Source organism: Canis lupus, chromosome 13 (assembly GCF_048164855.1).
Source record: "Canis lupus baileyi chromosome 13, mCanLup2.hap1, whole genome shotgun sequence".
Lineage (NCBI taxonomy): Eukaryota > Metazoa > Chordata > Mammalia > Carnivora > Canidae > Canis > Canis lupus.
In genome coordinates, this window is record NC_132850.1 from 30,077,594 (window position 1) to 30,105,086 (window position 27,493).

Genomic DNA, 27,493 nt, shown 5'->3' on the forward strand with positions numbered 1-27,493 from the left:
TTATCGTTTATTTTAATTTATTTTTATACCTGAATGAGATTATATGTGTATAATGTGTATGTGTATATACATATATATATGTACAAGAAAAGATAATAAGTGCTTACAAGACAGTCATTGTTTTGAACATTTTACATGTTTAATTCATTTTATTCTTCCAACATATCTAGAGGTTGGTACTGTTATCAGCTTCACTGAATAGAATAAGAAGCAGGGAGCCTATAACTTCCTTAGGGTCATATAGCTAGTAAGTACTGAAAGTAAGAGTTGAAGCCTGTTTAGCTCAAGAATCTCTCTCTTAAACTCACTGAGCCAGGTTGCTTTGCAAAGGAAGGGAAGGCAGAGGAGAGTACAATGCCATAGAAATCACAGCAAGCCTTTCAAAAAGGGGTGGATAGGGAAGCAACTCAAGTACCCATAAATAGATGAATGAATAAAGATGTGGTATACACACACACATGCACGCTCACAAATACATACACCATACACATACTATGGAGTATTAGCCAGCCATAAAAAAGAATGAAATCTTGTCATGCACAACAACATAGATGGACTCAGAGGATATAATGCTAAGTGAAATAAGTCAGAGAAAGACAAATGCAATATCATTTCACTCATATGTGGAATTTAAGAAACAGACAAAAAAACAACAAAGACAAGAAAGGAAAAATGAAAAAAAACAGACAAATATAGATAACTGGTAGTTGTCAGAGGGAAGGTGGATGGGGAATGGGTAAAATAGATAAAGGAAATGAAGAGTACACTTATTTTGATGAGCACTGAGAAATGCATAGAATTGTTGAATCATTATATTGTATACCTGTAAATATAACACTGCATGTTAATTATGGCTAAATTAAATAAAATATCAATCCAGAGGGAAAAAGTGTATGTAGTGCATAGCAAAATACAGTTGACTCTTGAACAACACAAGTTTGAACTGTGCCGATCAATTTATATGCGAATTTTTTCAATAAATACAGTACTGTAAATGTATTTTGTCTTCTTTATGATTTTCTTACCATTTTCTTTTCTCTAGTTTACTGTAAGTATATGGCATTTAATACATATACAAAATATGTGTTCATCAACTGTTTATGGTATGGTAAGGCTTCAACAGTAGGATATTAATAGTTAAAGTTTTGGAGGTGTCAAAAGCCATATGCTGATTTTCAACTGCACAGGGGGTTGGTGCTCCTAACCCCACATTGTTCAAGGGTCAACTGTAATCTGAAAGGCAGGCAAAAAGCATGAAGACTGAAACAATGGCACTCTGCAAAGTTGGCTATCAGTGAGAAAATTTGATATTGGTGATTGGGGCAGATGCTGGACTGTAGAGTGAGAGTTCTGTGAGTAAGCACTCATAGGAAAAGATTTGAGTGTAGAACTTCTTGAAGAGGTTACGCACTGGAAAATAAAGGAAAATTAAATGATAGTTTCAGTTGTAGCAAAGTAGCACAGAGAAGAGAATTTTGAAAGTAATTAAAATATATGTGTTGAAAGAACAAATGAAATTATTTGTCGAGCACTTAACTAATTTAACCCTCAAAATAAATCTGTAAGATCACTTTTATTTTTATCCCTACCTCATAGATGATGCAAACAAGCATTAAAAGAAGTTACTAGACTTACTCTGATCTCTCAGAGTAAGGATTCCAGCAAGGATTCGAATTCAGCTGCTAACTATTGAACTCTTATTTAGTAATAAGCTAAAAATTAGGTCTATCAAATAATTAAGAAACAAATCCAGTATACTTGCTAATAAAATTAGAAATCTATGATCCTATCTATCAAAATGATTGCTAGTTTCCACCTATGAATCCATGAATAAAAACAAAAAAGTTGGTTCTAAAGAAAAGACATTTCAGTATTTTGCAGTTTGGTTAATATGATTCTCTTTTAAAAAATATGAAAATAATGGAATCAAGAGAACAGAAGAATATTAGCTGTCACTGCTAGAAATTCTCACCATGAACCTGACATTACTGTATTTAGCTTAAGGAGTTTTAAAAAGGTCATTCTTGACTGGGGAACAGTTTAATAAATTATAAGATTCTGAGACTCCTTAAAAGTACAGAGAGTCTGCAAATTGTTTTATTCACTGACTTTAAGCCATCGTTTGCTTTTGGCATTGACTATATGGACTTTAGTTTTCTGTTTTTAGGGTTTTTTTTTTTTTTTTACATGTACATAATATTTGGAGTAACATATTTGTAAGCAAGAGTATCTTTTAATACTTAAAAAAATAATTTGTGGGTTTTTTTTAATTATACGTAAAAGATGTTTAAATATGGACTACTACTGTCATATCTTGATTTATTTGTTATTGCGAATTAAAACGTATGTGGATCTACTTATCATAGCCTAACGACTTTTTCTGTTAGTTTATGTTGCAAATTTCTTACTGTATATTTGCATTCAATGTTCTTCATCAAAAGCTGTTTAAATATTCAGCAAAGCTTAAAGGCAATTTTCATTTGTATTAACTCTTTGGCTATTTATCGAAATACAATGGAATTGACAAATTATAAATGGAACTATTGGCTTTATCATGGGGGTGGCGAAGTTCCTCTACCTTTAATAATACAATTTAAGCTTTCTGAGGGATTTGAAAATGTGTTTGTTCAGTATGTCAGCCTTTTGGATTTGGAGAGGATTTTTAGTTTCCAGTGAAGGACAAATACAAACATTTGTACTCACTTTATTTATCCAGTTAGGCAATGATAATGCTAAGGATGTCTGGCATAAAGACACTGGGGATATTGAACACTGAATGTTAGTGTGTATTTTTATTTCTGTAGCAACTTCAACTTAACAGTCCTTAGGTTTGTTGATCCTTAGATTCTCACAAGTCCTGATAGGTTTTTGTTGTTTGGTTTTGGTTTTTGGTTTGTTGTTTGCTTTGCTTTTGGAAAATAAGAACAATTCATTTCTACTCAATTACTTGACCAAAAATAAGCAAGAAGTTCTCTGGATCTAGACAATGGATGATTCATGGGCAAAACCCTTGAGATCTAGTCCTGGTGCTAACACATACCAGCCATTTGCCCAGCCTGAGTCTCAGTTTCCTCATCTAGAAAACAGAGACAGTGTTTGCACTCCCTGCCATTAAAAATGCATGTTTGTGAAGACAACAATGAAAAACGCCCGCGGACATGTAAGTGTGTGATAGCCCTTATGTTGGTCTTGAATCCTGAATTATGGGACCTTTCCTTAAGTGAAAAAGTTTCTCCAAATGTTTCTTTTTTACAATTTTTTTTTTTTTTAATTTTTATTTATTTGTGACAGTCACAGAGAGAGAGAGAGAATGAGGCAGAGACACAGGCAGAGGGAGAAGCAGGCCCCATGCACCGGGAGCCCGACGTGGGACTCGATCCCGGGTCTCCAGGATCGCGCCCTGGGCCAAAGGCAGGCGCCAAACCGCTGCGCCACCCAGGGATCCCTCTCCAAATGTTTCTAAGAACTACCGTGGTCAGATGTAGAATGATTCACCACATATAAGAAATCATATGACAGGTTTCCCTAGCCAAAATCTAGTGGGGGTGAGGACACTGACCATTATTTGGTAAGTTTGTCCATAAGGACAATGAAGGATAATAGATGTGTGAAAAGATCATATTCTCAGTCTATATAATGCTGCCACCTAAAAAAGGTGCTTTTTTTTTCTTAAAGAAAGTATCCAAAATACATATCTAAAATAGTATTTGCACAGAACACACAGTGCATATAACCTACATTTTTGCCTTGTGTCCACTTGACATGCCTATAAAAGAACAAAATTCAATTTCACTATTTTCAAAGTGTGTGTGTTTCCCCCAAACTAAAATGTACAAGAAACAGTCAACTGGCAAAGTCAAGTTCAAGGCTTCTAAGGTGTGCTCAGAAACAAATGAGCTGCAGTACCAGCAGCACAAGTGACAGACAGATCTCAAACAACCAGCCTCCTTCACAGAGGAGCTAACACAACCAAAACCTGCACAGTGATTGAAGTAAATAAAGATCACAACTCTAAGACTTGAAAAAAGAGAGTTTTTAAGCTTTTCATTGCCTTATTGAGTTAAAGAGAATCTTTAAAAAAAAATTCTTCTGGAGCCATTATTTGAGCCTTTAAAGACAAGAAAGGAGACATTTTCCTTTGTAGGTTAATTGGAGACTAGGAATCACAAAGATGAAACTAGAATGAGATCAATTTTAGAGATCAACAAAGTTCTACTCCATGCTTCTCCCACTGAAGTCCTCCAAAGTACATATTGCTCATTCAGGTGTCTCAAAAAACCTCACCTAGATCAGTCCCAAAATAACCAAAATGCCATTTCTAAACAGCCTTTCACATAACCTTTTTTATTCTCTCTGCTCAGATATTTATTCTTTACAGTAGTGTTCACTATAGGATATCTACACTTTTACACATATATTCTTTTTCCTTTTTTTTATATATTCTTTTTCCAATTAGAGTCAAGTCATGCTATGATAACAAGAACCTTAAAAGCAGTGGAATAAAAAGACATTAACTTACTAAAAGGGATTTGAAGGAAAAAAAATAAGAAATCAGAGTCTTCTGAGGCTGTTTTTATAGAAGAGACAGAAGAGAAGCTATCAAATGTAAAATATCAGAAATATGTTCAATATGCCAAAATTATTGAGACATATTACTCTAAAAGATAAAAAAAAAAACCTTCAAGGTGACATTCCACCAAATCATTAGCCAGCACCTTTTATGCATCTGTTCCAAAATTTCAGAGACAAAATTTACAAATAGCACAACACAGCTCTAGATAAGAACTTCCCTTCTCACATGCTATGATTCACACTGCAGAGCATTTCAAATAAGTTCTGTTAAATAGCTGAGCTCTTCCCTCAGCAAGGACTTGATGATCAAAAAAAAAAAAAAAAAAAAGCCTTAATTATCTCATTCCCTGATTCTCTCCAACCTGTTTTTAGATATATTTCCCATTTCAATTCACGCTGGGGAAGGCATCACCTACAAAGAAGGGTATGTAAACCTTTGGGCAGCTTGACAGCTTGTCAGAAATCTAGCTCGTGTTGCCACACAGAATGAGAACAACAAAGTTTGTCTGACATTCTCCATCCCAGCTGCTAAAGGAAGATGTAACTTTTTCTACTGGGATTGTTATTTCCCAGGGGACAGAAACCTTTTCTAACTTACTGCATTTAAAATGCTTCATTAGAGACCATGCACAGTGCATTATTGCAAAACGAAAAATGAGTTTTAAAGGAAATTTTTGATAGGTTCCAGTTTTGCTCCACTAGGTAAACTAGACTTCCCCTAACTCTGGGAACTTGCTTCTGTGAAGGCTGCTCCTAAATGATAGAAATCCAAAAAGTCAAAGTTTTTATAAATCATTTTCCTGTTCCTTCTCTTTCCTCTCTCCACAGCCCTGATACTTGAAATGCCTGTATAACGAACATAATTAATCGATCTCTGTACAAAGAGAAAGGATCATTAGAGGTAAAGGTTGTGATGTCTTATTTACTGGAAAACCATTGAAAATACATTCTTATAGTAAAATCAGTCACTAATCTAAATAAAAAGGAGGAGAGAGAACATAGCCTACATATATTTGGAGTGATCAACCTGAAATTGAAACACAACTCATATGGTATAAACTATGGCTATTTATACAAAATTAGCCTAAAACTGCAGAGCTGGAAAGAAATTATGTTTATCTAAGGAACAAATAAAATGGAAGTATAAATTATGAATATAAATGAAAAATGAGATTCATATTATATCATGTTTTACTATTTGTGCATAGCAGATACACTATAACTAATACATTGGTCACAGTGTGAAGAGCTAATTGAAGGCTTGCTATTTATTCTATCCAGAAGGTTGATTTTATTCTCTTATTTATCTAAACTGGACACTAACTTTATAAGCAGAAAAATAAGATTTAAAGCCTAATCACTGAACAGTTTTCATGAAAACAGAAGTAGTCACCATTTCTTTCCTACCCTAGTGTGATCGTTCCTTCCCCTAAATTAATGGCATTCCATAATTATTTGGGGCGGTAGGGGGCAGGTAGGGAGTGACCGAGGGAGATGGTAATATGCCAAACTTTACCGGGATTTGTGTTTTTAAATTCTTTCACGTAGCACCCTAAAAATGGGAAAACATGCCCTAATGTTTCTAATTCCTACGAATATGGTTGAGAAATCCAGGCCCAACCTGTGGGTATAAACTAAAGAATATGTTTTGACAACTCTCCTGTTTTATTGAATATTTATACTTGAGAATCTCTTTCCAGAGGAGATCCTAAACTGCACAGATGCCCACCCACATGGTATTTTCTAAATGGCTCTGAAAATGACAAATGCATTTTCCTAAATGAAAGTCAATTGTCTCACCCAAAAGGTGAAAAGAGGACTATCAGTATGAGAAGCTTACTGAATATGACTTAATGATTGGGAATCTCGCTAAAACACATTAACGAGAAGGAAAAGACTTCCTCACAATGTCTGTGGTGTGTTTTGCTAGTCATCTTAATTGATTTTTCACTTCAAAAAGCAAATGTGTAAAAAAGACAAAAGCAAAGAGCTACACCTCCAACATTAATGCCCCATTAGTTGAGCACTGCTCCATTTTAAGGTTCCTATAATTGATTTTCCAGCCCCAGACAAGTACAAGGAGCATTGTGAGTACAGGGTGGCTGTGACTCCTTGGGAAATGCATGCACCCTATGAGCACTCTGGATAGCATTCCCTGAGTACTTCATTTCAGCTGGTAGTGCAAATAAACTCTCTTTGATGTCAGTGGGCACTGTGTTTCTCTGCTCATCAGGGCTAAATCCACCATGAAGAAGTCAAAATGTGTAATGTCCTTAAACACTTTGGAAGCTTCAGAAAAGGGAAGGGCAATATCTTAATTTACAGCTTGATCTCTTTCTCAATGTAGGTGCTATTTTTTATAAGATGTTAACACCATATACTCTCCATTTCTCACACTTTCATACCCCTAAAGTTTACATTGATTTATATTTATTTAATTGCATGTATCGATATAACTTGTTTTACAGAGAAAAATATACAACAAAAACCCTTGCTATTTGAGGTTTGTCTTCAGATATATGCTATACGAAATATTAGCATTATCGTTGAATTTACTAGTTAAAATTTTTATGGCTAGTCTTCAAATAACATTTGTTTTCATTTTACTTATATACAAAATTCAATTTTTGCTCAGAAAATTGAGAGTGGCAGACAGGGAGATACTGCTTTAAAAGGAAGTTCAAAATGCGTTGAAATCAGAACTTCTCAGCAACTTTAGTATTCTGGGTCTATAGTTTAAAAGGAGTGTGGGGCATGTGCTTTTGTATTCCATCCTTGTGCTTCTCACATAGATTTTTCTCGATCTTTCTTTTTGACAACTTGCCTTTTCTTTCTGTGTTTGCCTAGTCAGACTAACAGTTTTTGTAAACTGATGATTTCAGCTCCTTTATTATTCCACATCACACTGCTGCACAATGCCAGTCAAGCATTATGACTTTTTTCACTCCAGCTGTGTTCAACCACAAGTAGATATGAAGCAATTGACCTTGTTGTTCATTGACTTGTATGATGCTTTGCTACCTACTGTTTTGTGCCACTCATTTCACTTCACGCATCTTCTAAAGTCATGACCTTTGTAGGAGATATTACTCTCTAAGCTAGTTTTAGAAAAGGAAAACATTAAATACAATATGGCCAGCATTATGAAAATATCAAAGATAAGCAGAGTTTTCTTGTCAAGATCACAGGGTCTAAGGCCCCTGCTTTCTAAAAAGGAAAACAAAACAATAACTTCAGGAGATTTGGGAAAATCTACTTTATATAGTAATTTTTAATATTTTAAGGTATTGATTTACTTATTTGTTTGCTTATTTGTTTATTATAAACACAGTTAATGCTTTTTGCTTTAGTAATTCTTTTATTGAATAGATAGGTGGTGGTAGGGTGAATTTGAAATATTCAAAAAAATTAGGAACAGAACTTAAAAGTATATAAATTCTTCCACTGGATTCTATCATAATCTACAATCTTAGAAGTGGGCATTTTTACATTCAAACTAATACACCCTTTATGTCACTAGGAAAATACCTGAAATCCTAGCATTTATAAGAGTAGTAAAAGGCTTATTAATAAATTAGTTGATATTTGCAGTATATCACTAAGAAAATCCTAATTAATCTATAAAAATATAATTTCACTAAAGATACATTTTTCTACTTACTCAGGAATAGTTTGTTTGTTTGTTTTTTTACTTAAGTGGCCACTTTCAGGGCATGGTTTTATTATCCACTGCATTGCATGAATATGTAATAATAATGGTCTATATAGAAACTTTCATAGCATAATAGCATAAATAAGAAATTCAGCATCATTAAATATTATTAAATATTAATTGTATCAGTCAATATTAAGTCAGGAAAAGAGAGAGTAAAAATTACTATGGGAAAAGGGAAGTTATTGCTGAAGAAGTTGGAAGTCTGAAAAATAGGAACTGGTGAAACAGTCACTCATCATCACAAGCCTGAATGCTGACTTGAGTGGGTCATTGAGAATTTGCAGGAAAATTCGTACAACCATTCTCTTCTGGCTGCTGAAGCCGACCCCTGGAGAGGCGTCATAGAGTTTTTGGAAGCTGCCATCTCTATGCAAAGTGTATGCCAGTGCTACAGGCCACTGTTGTTGACTAGACTGGTAATGGGAAGATGATCCGGAAGCTGAAGACTGCCAACAACCTTCCAAAAGCAATGGCTTCTGCTATTCTGGTATCCTTCAGTCTCACACAAATTCCTCCTTTGGTCAATGCTAGCTTGACACCAATAAGGAAGAGAAATTCTGGAAAATATTTTCCTAGCCTTAGACAGAAGTAGAAATGACAAGTCGACAAAACACAATCCAGTACAATCCATCTGCTTGTCAACTTAATATCCATAAACAAATATTTTAATCATCTTTAACTCTAGGTAAAACAATAGCAAAATCATGGATCCACTAAGGTAGTGCAACTACTCCTCATACAACCAAAAAGTATAGTAACCCTTTTATCCAAGGAAATACAAAGCATCCTATGTGTCTTTTTGTTTACCTTTGAATATTGCTAGTTCCTCTCCATGCAGATCCTGTACCTCTCACAAGGATTTTTTCCCATTCTTTTTCTTTTGATAGACAACTTGAACATCAGTTCTTCTCTACATGGACCCATACCCTCCTCTTTGGTATCCTCTATTTACACACTGAGATTCAGAATTAACTATTAGTATTTTATTTGATGAGAAGGTGATACAAGAAAAGAAAAAAATTTTCAAGTGGCTCTGAATTTCTTTACAAGTTCAAGTCTGCATATTGGTTAAGGGTCTTTAACTTTATTTCGTGTTAGATCAATGTTGTTTTGTTTTGTTTTAACCAGATTTAGAATGCTTCTGTTCATTCAAATGAAATAAAGCCAAGTAGAAATCAAATACAAATCAAATCAGACAATATACAGGATATAGTAGGTTGCCCATCTATTTCCTTCTTTTAAAAAATTTCTTTATTTATTTGAAAGAGAGAGAAAGAGAGGGAGCAGGGTGGGAGGGGGGAGAAAAAGAGGGAGAAGGATCCTCAAGCAGATTCCCAACTGAGTGCAGAGTCAGTCACAGGGCTTGATCTCATGCCCTGAGATCATAACCTGAGCTGAAATCAAGGCTAAGTCCAACTTAGCCACTCAGGTGCCAGAACCTATATATTTCATTAGTAGAGATATCAGAATCAATTAGTCAAAGCCAAAGATTCCTAAAGGTCAAAATATTCTGATCAACTCTATTGGTCCTGCTGTCCATATGATAATCATGCCTACAGTTTCACAGCAGGTTAACTACCACCCAAGTATCCCATCATCCCGATTTGAGAATGCCTTATTATAATTATTAATTATTATTGTTATTATTTTAAGAAAGGCAGACTGCAACTTGCAGTGCCTCATTTAGATATGTCTGGAGTCTTGGAAGTTTGACTACCCTACGTTCTCTTACAAATGGACCTTGAGAGCTTGTTTGGAGGTTCTAGCAGGGTAGCGCAGCTACTCATATAACCTTGACCAAAGAATGGTCCTCCTCTATTAGGAAGGTCTTCCTTTTTGATCAAGTATACAGCTTCTGGGGACATACATGGAGCCATGAGGGAAGGACATACTCATCTAATTTGCCAGATCGGCCAATATGCTGGCAATCAATGGGGTGACAGATGTTGCAACCAGATCACCTTACATCCTAGAGAGCATACCCATTTTCATGGTAACTTCTGCTACTGTCATTGTTGACCTATTCATAAGAGTCACCACAGAGCTCTTCCAAGATGTTGGTACTACCCTTACTAATGCATTTGTCAAAACTTTTGTGCCCTCCTGGAGAGCCTGGAAGAGGATTGAAGAGGTCATACATAGTAAATACGTTATAGCATTTAACCTTCCAGAACATTAGTATGTCTTTCTCTGTCAAGTATCAAGGAAATTCTAACATGTCAACTGAACTCAGCATCATCTATCTTTGTGTCCAGATTCCAGTTATCAATTCAAGGAAACTATTAGATCCACTACAAGTTTCTCAAGTTAATTAATCAAATATGGAACTTCTAATTAAGTATATCATATCAATGAATTCAGTCCACTCCAACATTACATTCTTCTACCCGAGTCCAACACCTTTAGGATATGTTCTCATATTCCTGTTCAACTGTACAAGTTTTGCATTTACTTTGGTACATATGGTCCTAATGACATTGTGTACCCAACCTCCTGAAGCTTAGGAAACTCTAAGTGTGTCTATGGGTCTAGAAGCCATAGAGGAGCTGGGAGAGTGTCTTGAGGAAATATGGCATTTTTTACTCTATTAATTTGCTAAGACTACTTTAAAAAGTAAATAAAATTTAAAAATAATAACTGCCACAAATTTGGCAGATTAAAATGACAGAAACTGATTTCTCAAAATTCTTAAGGCCACAAGTCCAAACTTTGTTTCCATTGTCAAACTCAAGGTATCCTGCTCTCTCTGAAGGTGCTGTGAGAGAATCCATTTCTTGCTTCTTCCATATTCTGGTGAATGTCACTATTCCTTGGCTTGTGGTTACACCACCCAGTATCTGCCTCTGTCTTCACATCGCCTACTGCTCTTCTTTCTGTGTGGTGTGCTGTCTTGATGTACCTCTCTCATACAAAGACAGTTGAGTCTACCCGATAATCCTAGATTATCTCCTTACCTCAATTCTCTTAACTTAATTACATGTATAAAGACCTTCATTCCCACATTTATAGGCATCAGAGATTAGGACGTAATATCAACAAGGGGCATTTTTTTTTTTAGCCTATTTTACCTACCAAATAACTATTTATTTTAGGTGGTCATCACAGGTTACTTAGGCAACAGTTGGCTAGCCTTCTCTTGCAAAGGTGCACTAGTAGAGCTGATTTTTCCAAACTTGGGGTACCAAATTTTATTATAATCTGCACTTCTGACCCCAATCCCATATTCTGAATGTCACTTTTCCTGATTGATACCCTAAATTTAACATGAGACTCTGCAATACTATAATTTTACTTTACAGTACAATTTTGCTACCAACAGAAAGATATTTATATCATAAATATTAAACCTGTGATTATAGGAGATAAGAATGTCTTTCAGGACAAACAGAAATTTGGTAGTTACTTACTCTGGTCTTTAGATAGCAATGTAAAGCACTAAGTTTATAATTATTCTTTCAAGTTTTCCAGGGTACTTTTAGGTTTCAAAACTAAACCCACAGTCTTTACACTCTTAATTTCCACTAATATTTTCAATAGCATCAACCATGTGGTCATCCAAAGCATAGCCTCCTGTAGGAACTTGATTCCAGATAACTAAAGTGATAATTTAAGTAACTATTTTGCCACAGACATCCAGTGTTCTACTAACTACTAGCAAAGAAACTGTTAATGTCTTCATATCTAATCAGATCAAATGTCCACTTGCAGAATCACAGCCTTAAGGTTCTACTCCCCCTAAAACGGATACCTAAAATCTCTATTGGTTAGGGCTTAGCCAGGAAACCAGAGCCACAAAAAATTCTATGCAAACAGGTAGTTTGCTATAAAAATTGCAGTGTACACACATATAACAGTACCTGAGGATGTGAAGTTCTGAAACAGAAAGGGCTAAGGGACCAGAGAGAGTCATTAAAGCACCAGTTTGTGTGGACAAGTCAGAGCTTACAGAAAAATCCCAGATATAATGCATATCTGGCTGCCAAAGTGGTAATACTAAGGAGATGAGAGAGATAAGAAGCCATACAGAGATCTTTGAAAGTTTTTTCTCTACAAAGTGCAATTTAGCCCTTGGTAATTTGCTTAAGACTTCTGTTAGTTACCAGGGCCAAAAGTTGGAGGGACAAGCTAGAAGCTGGAGCCTACTGATGCCATGTCTGATGACTATAACTTCCTGAGAGTAATGGCTTCCACTTCAATCCCACTTTTCAAAACATGCATAAGTTGTATTCTTAGCTATCTGTGACCTAGAATCATGCAGGGAAGGGATTCTAAGAAATGGAACTCCTAACCACATACAAAAATGATAACATTAAATTTACAAAACAGACTTGAGGACACTAACTGGTGCTTAAATTACAAAATAAACAAAACCCCCTAGTAATGGAGTCTTTTCCACTATAAGAGAGGGATAGATGGTAAATAAATATACAATTATTTATTAATAAAATTTGTTCCTCTGTTTTCTATCCCTTTACTTCAATGCTCCAAAGACTGTAGAAAATAAAGCCATCATTCAATTCTCTTTCCCAGTTCGGAGATAAAACACATAGACAAAAGGGGTAGCAGAACAACTAAAAATATATTTAAGGTATAGCAAAATGAAATAAGAGGGGGAGATATGAAGTGAATGCCAATCCTGTTTAAATTGGAACCCTACACCTCTTAAGCCTCATGCGATTTCCCATGATGGTAATGTTTTCTGAGCAATCTCAAATATGAGATACTCTGGTAGACACACATTGTATTTGGGGTAGAACGGTCTGGACCTCTATCTGCTAAAGCAAGCCACAGTATAGGTATATCAAACATTCTCATTATTCCCTGAATTACTTAATTCAACTATTCTCACATGGATCTTGAATGGCCCTCAAAGATACTAACTCTGATAAAAAAGATACCTCAGTTTCCATCATTTCTCATGAAACCTTCCAAAGGAGGCAAACAGAGCTATACAAGCCACTTCTATTTAAAATCAACAAATAATATGCCTAAATGCTCAATTTTCCCTATTCATAAGCCTGGGGAAAGGATTGCATAGAGGTTTACCTTGTAACGGCCTAAGTGTGCCATTATGCCTTTGTATGATCCTTAATTTATTACAGAACTATCCTATTAGTAAGGAGGAAGGAGGGATGTTAACAGGTGGAAAAATCCAAATATCAAAGACTGGCTATGTTAGGATACAATAGAAGCAAGAATTGGCACTAATTTTATACTTCCAAGTATAGTATTGGTGAATATGATCTTTTTGATGATCTTAATTGGGGAAGAGGAGGCAAGTCTCTTTCCTGGCCTTCACTCTCTAAGGTTAACACATACTATTAACTCTGCACATGCAAGGGACACTTTCCTAGCATCTCTTTTCATCGCACCATTTTTTTTTTTTTAATACTGTTTACCCCTTCAGTCCTTTCCTAGGGTTTTTCTTATGATGAGTTTAGCAAATGGGAAATGTCAGGCATGCAGAAAGTAATGCGGAAGTCAATGGTTTCCTCTGAAAATTTCTTCAATTTCTTAAGTGCTATGAAACTTAATAGTAGTCATTGAGTTTGTGATCTTACGTGCCCTCCATAACCCTGAAAATGCGCTGCTGTTAACAGTTAAATCAAAGGATAGAAAGCAGAGTTTTATGAGCAACAAAAATTTTGAGATGCTTTGAACATCAATCCTTTCTTCCTTCTCTCTTGTAGACCATGATGAAAGCAACATCTTTGAAATCTTGAGGCATTAGTCCCTATGCCCTCTGTAATTTTTTCCCCTTTCTTCACCATGACTGAGGCCTTGATCTCTGCCATCTGCTTATTCTCATACTGTGGTGCTCCACCTTTCATTTGTACCTGGGGTCATCTTCTTTCCAGGTGTGCAGCCTCTCCATCTTACCTCTGAACTAAAACAGCTTTTGAAAAGCCATGAATTACCAAGGTTTTCAGAAAGGAAAAGTGAAGAGAAGTTCACTTAAAATAAACCACGGTGTTTTTCAGATAAAGTTTAACATAAGTCTTTTGAATTTTCTTTAGTCTACCTTTTAGAATACTTTACACAACCGTAGAGTTCTCATTTCTCTTTCCTCCTTTTTAACTTGATCACTGGCATGGTCAAATACTAACTGCTGTGATTATACAGCAGCCAAATAGCTAAAATAATAATGTTAAATAGTTCAAGAATAATAGTTAATAGTATTAAAAATGTCTTGGGTTCTTTTTTTTTTTTTAGCCTCTTTCAAGTGTTTAAGTAGGCAAGTGTTTTATGTAGCAAACACCTCAAGTATTCTATATGATTCATTATTTCCATTCTAAAGATTAGAAAATAGTCTGCTTGCAGACTTCCACAGATAGTGACACAGCATTCTTATAACCAGTTTAGACCTCTATAGATTGTTTAAAAAAATGTATATTTAATTGAGATACATTAAATTAAGGTATGTTTCCCAAACTATCATTTTTTTTTCTTACAGAATGAAGATACATAAGCTCTCAATTGAGCAGCTGTAAATTCATTGATTTATGCAAAGTATTAATAAGATAATAGTGCTAGTAGTTACTTTGCCTGGTGATGAGAATATATTGGTGACTAAAATAATAATAGGGGAACAAAGATAATAAGTATTAGAGTGAAATGATTAAGATGGCAAGATAATGCATGAGAAAACGGACGCTTTTTTCATGTGATGGTTGATAAGTGAAGACTCTCCTAGAGGATATTTAGACTGAGTCCTGGAAGATTGGAAAAAGTCATCAATGGAAAGAAAGGGGACAAGTATTTTAGGTAGGGAAACTGTAAGCAAGAATACCTTAAGGCAGGCAACAGCTTGGGACATTCTAGGGACTTCTAGAGGACCAGTGTGGCTTCAGCTCTGTGGATGGGAAGAGGATTATTCATTGAATTGGGAGAGGTGGTCAGGGATTCTGTAGAACTCTATGGGCCATCATAGTGAACAACATGAGGGCCATCAATGATCTTTGTTCAGCAGGAATTTTAATGATATGACCGGAAACGTAAGCCAGAAAGATTTGTTTAAATGTAAATTAGAAGCAAGGAAATAGAGACAGCAACTGCGTGTAGACAACTCTTTCAGGAAGTTTTGCAAAAAAACGGTCCTAAATGCAGGGAAAAAACAAAAAACAAAAAACCAAAAAACCTAGCACAAACAAGCACTGATGATCAAGTTTCTGTCAAATTATATAGTCAAACAATATGATATAGAATCTATTATGTTATTTATGTATAGTAGAGCGGAATACACTTTAAGAAAATTATTTTTGGGAGCGCCTGGGTGGCTTGGTTGATTAAGCATCTGCTTTCAGCTTAGATCATGATCCCAGGGTTCTGGGATTAAGCCCTGAAGTCAGGTTCCCTGCTCAGTGTCAAGCTTGCTTTTCCCTCTCTTCCCGCTGTGCTCTCTTTCACTATCTCTGTTGTTTATCTCTGTCTCTCTCTCTTTCAAATAAATAAAATTTTCAAGAAAATTTTTTTAAGATTTTATTTATTTATCTATTTATTCATGAAAGACACACAGAGAGAGGCAGAAACATCGGTAGAGGCAGAAGCAGACTCCATGCAGGGAGCCAGATGCAGGACTCGATCCCAGGACCCAGGGATCATGACCCAAGCCAAAGGCAGCTAAATGTACAACCACTGAGCCACCCAGGTGTCCCAAGAAAATTATTTTTTTATATTCAATTTTCAAGAATTTATATGTGGTTTGTGAGCTAAAAACAAATACCATAAACAATCTATCAGCATGATACTAAAATTTAAAATATATAAAATTGAATAAATATATGACACATATGTTCTTAGACTTTCATTTCAAATTAATTACTCATGGAGAAATAAATAAATTTGGTCTCAGGTCTCACATAAATCTACTGCATTGAACAAGTTCCTCTTAAACTCAATTCTATAATCTTATGCATCCATAAAGTACTAGAATAAATAAAGTTTTTTATATCCTATGATTTTATCAAACCATACAATAATAAGTACTTATTTGTTTTTGTCTGCATGTCTGATGGCAAGTAATAGAGACCATACAGTAGATTTTATTTGAAAATCTATGATTTTATTAAACCAGACAATAATAAGCATATATTTGTTTTTGTCTGCATGTGTGATTGCAAATAATAGAGACCCATCAAGTAACCTATATTTGAACAAATGAAAAGACAAGACATGTGCTTGAGTAGGAAAGCTCAATATCATAAAGGTATTAAATCTAAGTCAATTAATAAACCTAGGAATGATTTTTGTTTTGTCATGTTTCTTTGTAACTAAATAAACGGATTATAGAGTTCAAATAGAAAAATAATAAGGTAAGAATGGTCGGGAAATCTGTGAAAATGAGTAACCATATAGAGAAACTAGGCTTACTATTAAAATGCATAGTTTTTCAATATTAAAACTGATGATACTGTAGCAGCTGGGTGGCTCAGTTGGTTAAGTATCTGCCTTCACCTCAGGTCATGATCTCAAGGTCCTGGGATGGAGCCCTGCATGGCGCTCAGCAGGGAGTCTGCTTCTCCCTTTCCCTCTGTCTCTCCCTTTGCTCATGCCCTTGCTCTCTCTCTCTCTTTCAAAAAAAAAATATATATATATATCTTAAAAAGAAAAAGAACCCTGATGATACTGGCACATGAGTATAGCCATCAGTACACCAGAAAAGAGTGCAAAAATTGTGGATGAAAATGGGCTTATGGTGGCTCAGTGGGGTAAGATTTGCCGTCAGCTCAGGTCATGATCTCAGAGTTCTGGGATGGAGTGCCATGTTGGGCTCCATGCTCAGAGGACAGTCTGCTTCTCCCTCTCCCTTTGCCCCTCCCTGCTACTCATGCCGTCTGTCTCTTTCTCTCTCTCTCTCTCTAGCTCACTCTCAAATAAATACATAAAATATTTTTAAAAAAAATCATTGATGAAAAGATGCACGGTGCATAACTACGTTAGGATGACTGGGTAGCAACTTGAGAAAAAAAATAGTTAATGCACACACTTGACTCCTTATATCAAGATAAATTCCAAAGGAATCAGAGAAGTGGGAAATTGTAGCACTGCATGGACCACAGATTTTGCTACATATTTGCCCACCTACCCAATCCCATTAGATTCTGCTCTGCTTTTTTACCTCTTGCTCTCCATCACACCTGCAGTTTGTATATCCAGAACCTCTCTGACCTTCTGCAAAGGAGGTCAGAGGTCTTGGCTGGTTGCACACTTTTCCACTGTAATTCAGTTTTCAGCAATTCTCTACATTTTTGGTCATTTAGACAGATTACAATAATTGAGCTTCACATGCATACACATATATACACAAAAACTTATTGCTGTTTGTTTCTACCTCTTTCTTCCTTTACTATCACTTTAATGGGGGCTCAAAAGTAAGATACAAAAACATATGCATTTAGTTTACAAAACTACACTAGATTAAAAAAACAAAATTTTATGAGAGAAACATGTTTGAGTCAAATCATCTTTTTTGAATACACCTTAGAACATAATTTACAAATTGACTTTCCTGAGTAATAGAACCACTAATAGCCAAATAATCTACAGTCAAGACAAAAACAGTAACATACAATAAAACATGACCCCTCTCTCCTCTGCAGTATCACAGATGGGGAGGGTGAAGAGTGGGCCCAACATTGTAAGATTGTGATTATAAAATGGTGATAAAATGAGCAGGAAAGCAAAGTGACAGGAAAAATAAAAGATAAGAGACTATTTACAACTTAGTGACTTTTCATCACTTAATCAACTGCGGTTTCATTTGTTAGGCACAATGACAGCCCAATCTAACCAATTTAAATTTCTGGCCTGAAATACATAAAAAATAAAAACAAACAAAAACACTTAAAAATGGCCTTTTGAGCAACATCTAAGCTATATTACCTTTGTGTCTTTATATGGGATGTAGAGTCTCAATTATTCCATTGTCATTTACGTATTGTATTTCAGCTTATTACAGTGTGTTTTCACTTATGTCATCCTGTAAGAACACTCAAATTATAGAAGCATGTTCTCCTCTGGACTTTGGGGTGCTTTTTAATAATATTTTAAGTTCCTTTACTACTTCGATTTGGATTTGGGATCTTGTCAAGTCATCCTATATGTTTATCTCATATTCAAGTGATAAACACTCAAATACTTCGCTTTAAATAGCCTTTGTTTTCATCTCTTCTGCATCTCCCTCAGCACAGGCCCAGACTCTTCTGGGATTAATGATGCAGGTAGGAGTTTCTCAAACAGGAATAGTTATCTCCTGAACGACATGGTCATGTTCCAAGTAAAGGATTCTGAGAGTACTCCCTTGTACAAGTGCAATGGCTATCCAGGCAGTGGGGATTTCAGGGATTTTGATATTTAAACTAAGTTGTTATTCTTTGCATAAATGAAATAAAAATGTGACAAAAGTTATCCCAGGGTAAATTAATTCAATACAATACTTTGCTGACCTCAATGATAAAGGGCTGTTCACAGAGTCAGTTTATTTAGTAGAAATTGTTTTTAAGACAGAGCACTCTCAATCAACAATCCCATGAAAAACCGTGACTGTTATTTCCAATACAGTGATTTTATTTTGAGTGCAACAGAACCAAGTCCATAAACCAAAACAACAGGGAGAATTTTTACAGATAATAAATAATTTAAATCAGATTTTATTAAAACAAGCAAGGATACATTATGGAATTGGATGTAAACCCACATGAATATTTTAGGATAAAACATGAGACTGTAAAGAAATTTCACGTTTATGGTCAGCCTCTTGGGGATCTACTCACAGATACCCAGGACTATTCATATTCTCCTCCTCCCTCCAAGTTGGGGAAGTTTGAAAAGCAGTAGTCTAACGTAACTGAATTATTTTAAAAGCTGTGGGTTTTTTAATGAAATATTCAGAGAATTCAGATCCACACAGTTTAAGTATTGAACAATTTAAAAAGATCATCTAAAATGCTCAAATAATTTTAAGGATAAGGACACAGTAACATATTTAGAAGCAGAATTGTTAGAGTCATATCATTAGGTGGTTTTCCATAGAATGCCTGAAACAGTATTATAGACACCAGTACATATTTGTAAAAATCAAAACCAAGGAGATTCTAATTAATGTTTAGCCTCTGGTAGGTCAATTGCATATAAATATTTTTGACTCTTATCATGTAAAGATGACAATATCTCATCAAGTTGATGAACACTATTTAAATTGATGATATCCATAATAAACTAACACTGGCTTTAGAGTCAGAGGATTATAACTGTGATCCTACCATATTTTACCAGTGTGAAATTGCATTAGTTATTTAACTTCTCTAAGTGTCACGTTATTTATGTATAAAACATGAATAATAATAATATCATTGTTAATAGTGGAAATACTCCTAAGTGATCATATATGCTGTTACAAGTTTTTGTTTCATTTTCATTTTGTTTTGTTTTGGCTTCTCATGTGCAAGAGAGGAAGGTGTGCAAAGCTCCACAGATTACTTAGCATGCATACCTTCCATACCCTATGTTGCTCCTTAGTGCTCCATGATAAACTGTTACATCTTTCACCTGAATTATGATAAAAGCAAACATACAAAAACACCTACATATTTTCGACCTATTTTTAATATTACCTCTGGTACTGTCTGTATTCAACCAATCTTCCAATTTAATATCCCCAGGTGTCAATTCTGTGATGTTAATCTCCCTGCATACAGTTTTGCCCTCCTACCTGCTACCATTCACACTGGTAACCTTTGGTTCCATCTAGAATTATACCGTTTTCTTAGGGAATGGAAAGGGCTGAGAAAGGAAGAACAAGTACAGGATAGCAAAATGAATGCATATACAATGCTGGGCTTAAGAGATAAGCTGTGGGTATGGTGATGCGTATGCTGTACATGTGTACTATACTTAAGAGATAAGAGGGGCTATGTTGTTAGTATTCGGGGTTTAAAAGACAAGTCATGCAAAGGTTTGAACTAGAAGTAGGAAATCTGCATAGACTAGCTGAACTTTGGTTAAAAGGAATATCTAAATGGAAACAACTGAAATGGATATTGGTTCATAGTTCAGATATTCAAGGGAGGCAACATGGACTAAAGATATGGGGCTCTGTGGACATTATGAGGTTCTCAAATAAACACATTCATTGGCCTGAATTTGGATTTTTCCTATATATTTTTAATGTTAGCTGGAGACTTGGACCACTTATTAAAGAGGAATCAGATGTGACACTTGCTAAAATGCAAACAGCGCTAACCTGCTTGCAACCTTTCAATAGCTACACAAACCTTTCACAATAAATTCAGACTTCTTGAGATGACACACCATGATGCTCAGGGCTTCTCTCTAGTCTTACACACACACACACACACACACACACACACACACACATTCTACTAGTCACATCAATATATATGCAGTTTTTGCAACAGGATAACTTTTTAGAACTGCAGCCTTCACAGCTTCACCCTGGCACCTTCTTGTGCTGTGAGCCACCTTTTCAATATTTAGACTCAGCTTAAATATTTCTCCAGTTTCTGCAGTTTGGGGAGAATAAATTTGCTTAGTTCTTAGTGCTATAATACCATTCTGTACAAGCCTCTCTACCCAGTGCATCAAAGCCATTCTACTGTAACTGTAGGGTGCATGTTTCTTCCTTCTCCCCAGTGGAACACAAGTACCTTCAAGATAGGGACCACAGTTTATTTGTTTATAATGTTTGGTACATGGAATATAAAATATCTAAAAACACTGTATAGGACAAATAATGAATTAATTAATGGATTTATCTCTTGACCCTATATGTAGAAATTATTATTTTTCTTCTAATTTTTGGCTATGTCTATTTTTAAACATTTAGAAAATGTATTAAACACAAGGCATGAGTTAAAAATCATTTATTGTCTTACTACACAGAAAATAACACTTTGCTTTATTCCCTGAATTCATTCACATATCCACATATGTTTAAAATTTAAAATAAAATCAAAACATTCTAGAATTGCAATTTCTATCATGTATCTTCAAAAGGAAAACAATGGCTATTTTTAATAAGCTGACTACAACCATCTAAATTCCAGGATGCTAGCAGATTATTTTTAAACAAAAGAGCAACTTTTTGTTTGGAAGAAACTTTAATGAGCTCTTTAGTTATTCTAAGGAGGGACTAGAGTAGATTGGAGAGACTGAAACAAATTGGAGTTCATTTGCTCAGTAAACAGGGTAAAAGAGATTCTCTTTCGCACATTATATTAGAATTGCTGATTTTCAGCTGGACACATGGCTGCCTACAATGAAAATATTTCCCAGACTCCCATGTAATGTGACTATGGGCAGACAGTAAAATGTAAGCTAAACTTCCTACAACTGTCCCTAGCAGACAGCTGGTACATACTCCTTGCCCCTTCCTCTTCATTCAGACCTTTATTCTGCTTGTTAGAATGCAGTGTAGCGGCTGGAACTCTACTTATGTATATATAAGCAATTCTATAATGACCTTTTTTAAAAAATATTTTATTTATTTATTCATGAGGGAATCAGATAGAGAGAGAGAGAGAGAGAAGAGACACAGGCAGAGAGAGAAGCAGGCTCCATGCAGGGAGCCCCATGTGGGACTTGATCCCAGGACTCCAGGATCACGCCCCGGGCGGAAGGCAGGCGCTAAACTGCTGAGCCACCCAGGCGTCCCCTATAATGATCTTTTTTGAACATGAATCTGTCATACATGTCTGTTGGTTTTATAGGGGGAATATCCCTAGAAATGGAATGCATTTGATCAACAGTGTCAAATTGCACTCTAGAATGGTTGCAGCAAAATATAGTTACACAAACAATGGTTGAAAGTTCCAATTCAAAATATTCTAAATATCACTGGACATTCTCATGTTTGAATCTTTGCTAATTTTTAAATAAAGTAAATTAATTGATATTTTAATATGTATTTTTTGTATTTACTGATTAGGTTAAATTTTGTTCATAAATTATGACTTCTTTAATTTTTCATTCTTAGTCTTTTCTTTATACAACTTTTCCTATATTAGTTCATCATATTTTCCTAATAATTGAAGAAATTGTGTATTTAAAAACTTAATTACCTTTGCTATTAAAGAAGAAATGTTTTCCTAAGTTGAAATCTGTCTTTAACTCTATATGTTCCAAAACACGAAATTTAAAATTCTGTAAAAAAATATACTTCTATGAGGAACATTACTAGTAAAAAGAACTTGAATTATTTATTGTTTAAAAAAGTTATATCTATACATGTTTACACATAATGAGAAAGCAGGTGATAATGTCCAACATAGGCCCTAACTTCAGGTTTGAGTGAAATCTTCTAATCCATGTTGAAAACACTTTGCCTTCATCCACACAGCTTAACAGAATCAAGAACTATTTCAACAATTGTCATTAATAAGACCTCACTACTGAAGGAAGTTCTAGACCAGGCTGACCAATTTGTGACTAAGTTTACTATTTATCTCAGAAACTTTCTAAAAAACATTCTCTGAACAGCATACTGCTCAAACAACTCTCTCAAGAAAACACATTTCTCTTTCAGGTGAATAGTCCTTTTCTTAGAGTCATAAATCACTCAACCGGGCAAGCCTCTTGTTTATCAAAATATTTAATTAATCAAATGCTTGCTTCACTGTGTCCACTTATCCTAAGCAATTTTTTAAAAGATTTTATTTATCTATTCATGAGACATACACACACACACACAGAGAGAGAGAGAGAGAGAGAGAGAGAGAGAGAGAGAGAGTTAAGTTAGGCCTACCTAATACTGAATCCCAAAACCTTATAATACATGGTTTTGGCAAGCCAAACCCTCACACACACTTCAGAAGCACTCCCCAAAAATATACCAAGGTGGCAAGGTTAAGTCTCTCTCACTGCAGTAGGGGATAAGCTTGCTTAGGTTGAATGAAAGGTCACTGACAGTTTATTTGGTGGCATTTTAGGAGAATTGGAAGTAGGTCACAGGAACTCTTCAGGAGGTTGATACTTTATATGTGGCTCCTATTCCCCATTTGACTTCCCTTCCCTCATGCCTTTCTTTAACATGTCCTTTCATGTCAGCTAGAGGCCATTTTCAATTCTATTCACTAAGAAATCCACATTTCCCTTAAAGATATTCTCTAGTTTTGCTTTTACATCTTTTTCCTTTTTCATCTTTGACTCTAGAATAGGATTTAGCCATTCAGCAACTTTAAGACCCATTCTTAAAGAAGTGGGTTGCGGATGGAATGGCGGAGGAGTCACATAGAGAGTGGGAGACCCACAGCTGGCCAAAATGAGCTTTTAATAAAATAATACTGCCAGTTAGTTATCATGCTAAAAAGGACCTTTTTCTTCCTCCATCTTGGTCCATATTATCAATCCCCCTTTTTAAATCCTAGCAGATAAATTTAAGGAAAGAATGAAAGTTACATCCCATTCTATGTGCATTTTTCAGGAGATCTCATAGACCCTGCATCTCTGAGTGACAGAGTAAGCACTGAGAGGCACAAATCACTTCTTTCTAATTTCACAAACTGAAATTTGTCTTTCTGTCATGCAGTAATGTATGTGTCAGAGTCAATCATCAATTCAATTGCAGTTCGGTGTCATAACAAAGAAAATCATCTGGATTTTAGCAACAGGTAGATTGCCAATTTGGTTTCTCAGAAGCATTATGAGTCTTGAAAGGAACATATTCTATAAGTTCATACAGATCTTCCTAAAGTTTTCTTCAATTTTATTAGCCTGTAATTGTAATGTTTTAGAAGTTCCATTTATGCCAACTCAACTGACTACTTACAGCATTTCCACCAGGAATATAATTCTTATTTTATCTTGCCTTATCATTCAAGTATCAAAGTAATATGTTTGTGTTATGCACACGTAGTTTTTTTAAATGTAGATTTTTTTTCCAGTATTCATTGTATTCTCCAGAAGGATGATATTTATCCTTTAGTATTTTGTAACTAAAAGTTTTAAAATATTTTACCGATTAAAATATAAATCCTAGGGAAGATGCGTCAGTGATTCATAATATTTACATAAGAGCAAATAGCTTATTTTTCCAATAAATTGCTTATAAATATATTCAGTCATTCTATTCTTGTCCTTAGTCAGAAAACACACTAGATTTTACATTAAGATACCCTTTTACAGCCACCGTATTTAATATTGTGGCTGTTATCACTTTTTTAAAAATGAGAGAAAACAAAGTTTTCAATAGGGGCATATTTAAAAATCTGAATCCAAATTTTATAAATCTTGGGGTTTATTACATAATATTTTATTTTATAAAAGTCCAAATAGATTTCTTATTTTTCCCTTTCTTCTTATTAAAATGTAATTTATTGGATATAGTTAATAACATCTGTTTAGGGCACTTGAGTGGCTCAGTCTTAAGCATCATCTGCCTTCAGCTCAGGTCATGATACCAGGTTTCTGGGATAGAGCCCTGCATTGGGTTCCCTGCTCAGCGAAGTCTGCTTCTCTCTCTCCCTCTGCTTGTGCTCTCTCTCTATCAAATGAATAAATAAAATCTTTAAAAAAAAAAAAAAGACTTATAAACAAACACCTCTTGTAAATGTATAAAAAATAAACTTATAAAAAACACCTCTGTTTATACTTAACTCAACAAGTATTATTAAAAATCTGCTATCTAAATAAATAAATAAATAAATAAATAAATAAATAAATATAAAAAACTACTATGTGCAAGATGTCCCACATGAAACATATATTAAAATCCAAATGGATTTTTTTAAAGATTTTATTTATTCGTGAGAGACAGAGAGGGACGCAGAGACATACATAGGCAGAGGGAGAAGTAGGTTCCCACAGGGACCCTGATGTGGGACTCGATCCCCAAACTGGGATCACACCCTGAGCCAAAAGCAGACGCTCAACCACTGAGCCAAGCATGTGTCCCTCAGAATGGCTTTTAATTCAAGGAGCTATGTTGCTACATATGAAAAGCTAAGAAAGTACCAATAGATAAAATGCTGTGGAAGATGATCAAAGTAATTTACAAATCTCAAATTTATGGTGAAGGTTAAGAAAACAGATCTGGATTTTACCTGTACAGGATACACTGAACATAGATGAACAGAGTTGGAAGAATACTGGTTATAGTTGATGGGCTGTAGAAGGAAAGATTAAATTCCATTAAGACTTCTGAGAATGGACAAGGCTAGCATCTTTCCTTTGCAAAACATTGTTACTGTTGTTTTTAAACTGAAGCGCATTTCATATACTGATATCTGATGGTGAGATTGTCCTTTATACCTTAAATGGCTTCCCAAACCACTGGTAAATGGCACATTGCCCAAACAGAGCAAGAGAAGTAAGGAAACATTATTAAGCAAAACTAGAATGCACAATATTTGTAAAGAAATTATAAACAATAGGGGCACTGGGTGGCACAGTGAATTAAGCAACAGACTCTTGGTTTTGGCTCAGGTCATAATCGCAAGGTCATGAGATAGATCCCAAGTTGGCCCCATGCTCAGCTGTGGAGCCTGCTTGGGATTCTCTCTCTCTCTCTCTCTCTCTCTCTCTCTCTCCCTCTGCCTCTCTCCTCCTCTAAAATAATAAGTAAATCTTTAAAAATTATAAACAACAAATCTGGAAAATTATTAGACTATATTATGGAGAACCTTACATGAGCCTTAGGGTTGTATCCCATTAAACAGATATTTCAGTTGACAAGACAACTGTTGGAATAAGAATGCATTATAGTTGGTTTTATTACCAGATGTTTCTGTTCAAAAGGTTAGAGAGCTGCCACTACGAGCCATCTTCCCCCTCCTCTGCTCATATTCTCCATCCAAAGGAGCCCACTTGGATGAATGAGATTCCTTGGCAGAAAAAGAGGTTGTGTGTGCTTTGTTTTGTTTTGTTAATATCACTCTTTTACAAGGAGGATACTTGTTTTAGCTGCTAGCCATTCCAGAAATTCCTTCTCCTTAACTGTATTTTTTCAAAATCTCCGATTAGTGTCTAGGTAAAAATCACATGTTCTGCTCAGACACCTCAGCTATCTACATGACAGCTTCTCTTCAGAGTCATAGGCAACCAGCAATTGACAATTTAAACCAGTTGTAGATTTATTATCTGCAGACCATAGATCTATGCAAATACTCTCCAGACATAATGCTGAGTAGTAAGAAGACAAGGTAACATAAGCTGCATAGGCATTCCCTCCCTGAAGCTTCTATAAGAGACTGAAACCAAGAAACAGAAACAGTTCCAAGGGATTGTGCCTAAACTGGTGGCCCTTAGTAGTCAATGGGAAGGAATTGACATGTTTCAAGCAGGCAAATGATATCAGAACTGAACATTGCTGGAAGCAGTTTGGCAGCACTGTCAATGTTATATCAGAAGGAAAATATAAATTATTTAAATAGACCAAGTGCAAAGTAATGAAAGACAGCAGGAGGCATCCAAAGGAAAAGGCTAGATCTAAAAGGCGGAATTAGGATGCACAGACCCCACAACTAATTGGATGGGGAGAGGCAGTAAGGGACGAAGAAGTAACTAAGTTTTGGTGGTTGAGAAAATACTGAGTTTATAGACAGGGGAATTCAGGAGAAAGAAGTAGTTTGGAGGTGGTAATGGTCAAAACTGAGTTTGTGTCCAGTAGGGAATATACATAAAAATGTCCAGAAGACAAAAGAAAATTGGACCTAATTTATTTTTTAAAAATGAGAAACAGATATTGAAATACAGATTTGGCTCATGTGCATAAGATGAAAGTCTTCCATTGTAAAAGATACGGTGAATCTGCTATTATTTAAAATTGGTTTATATTTGGGAAAAAAACAGCAGATGGTTATTCTTAATCTTTAAAATATGTCATACTAACTTTAAAATAAACCTTTCTTCATTATTAAAACTATAGAGATAATCCTATATTCCTCAGGGTAATAGCGGAATAAGAAACAACAAAAATACATGAATGGAGCTAACAAATATGTTTAATTTTGGAAAGTTCTAGCTTTAGTTACTCATAGTTTAGAATAACTTAGATACCAAAGTCAAAACAAATTACCCTCAGGTTTCAAGTATTGATACCCATTAGGCTTATTTATGTCAGCAAATAATTGCATAGCTCTGAGTCAGAGTCTGTTGAATCAAATTGGGTAGATTAATGAGGAAAACTTCTACAGGAATTTCTTTTATTTTAAATCAAGCACACATAAAGAATTGCATAATATATATTCTAGC

The 27,493-nt window shown here is 35.2% G+C and overlaps 1 long non-coding RNA gene across 1 annotated transcript in view; it reads right to left on the reverse strand.

The window, feature by feature from the left end:
• LOC140602186 (uncharacterized) overlaps window positions 1–27,493 on the reverse strand; it is a 422,601-nt gene that overhangs the window by 335,325 nt on the left and 59,783 nt on the right. Inside the window, exon 2 of the long non-coding RNA XR_012005155.1 lies at window positions 25,345–25,407. This is a non-coding gene — a long non-coding RNA (uncharacterized lncRNA). The remainder of the gene's footprint in view (window positions 1–25,344; window positions 25,408–27,493) is intronic.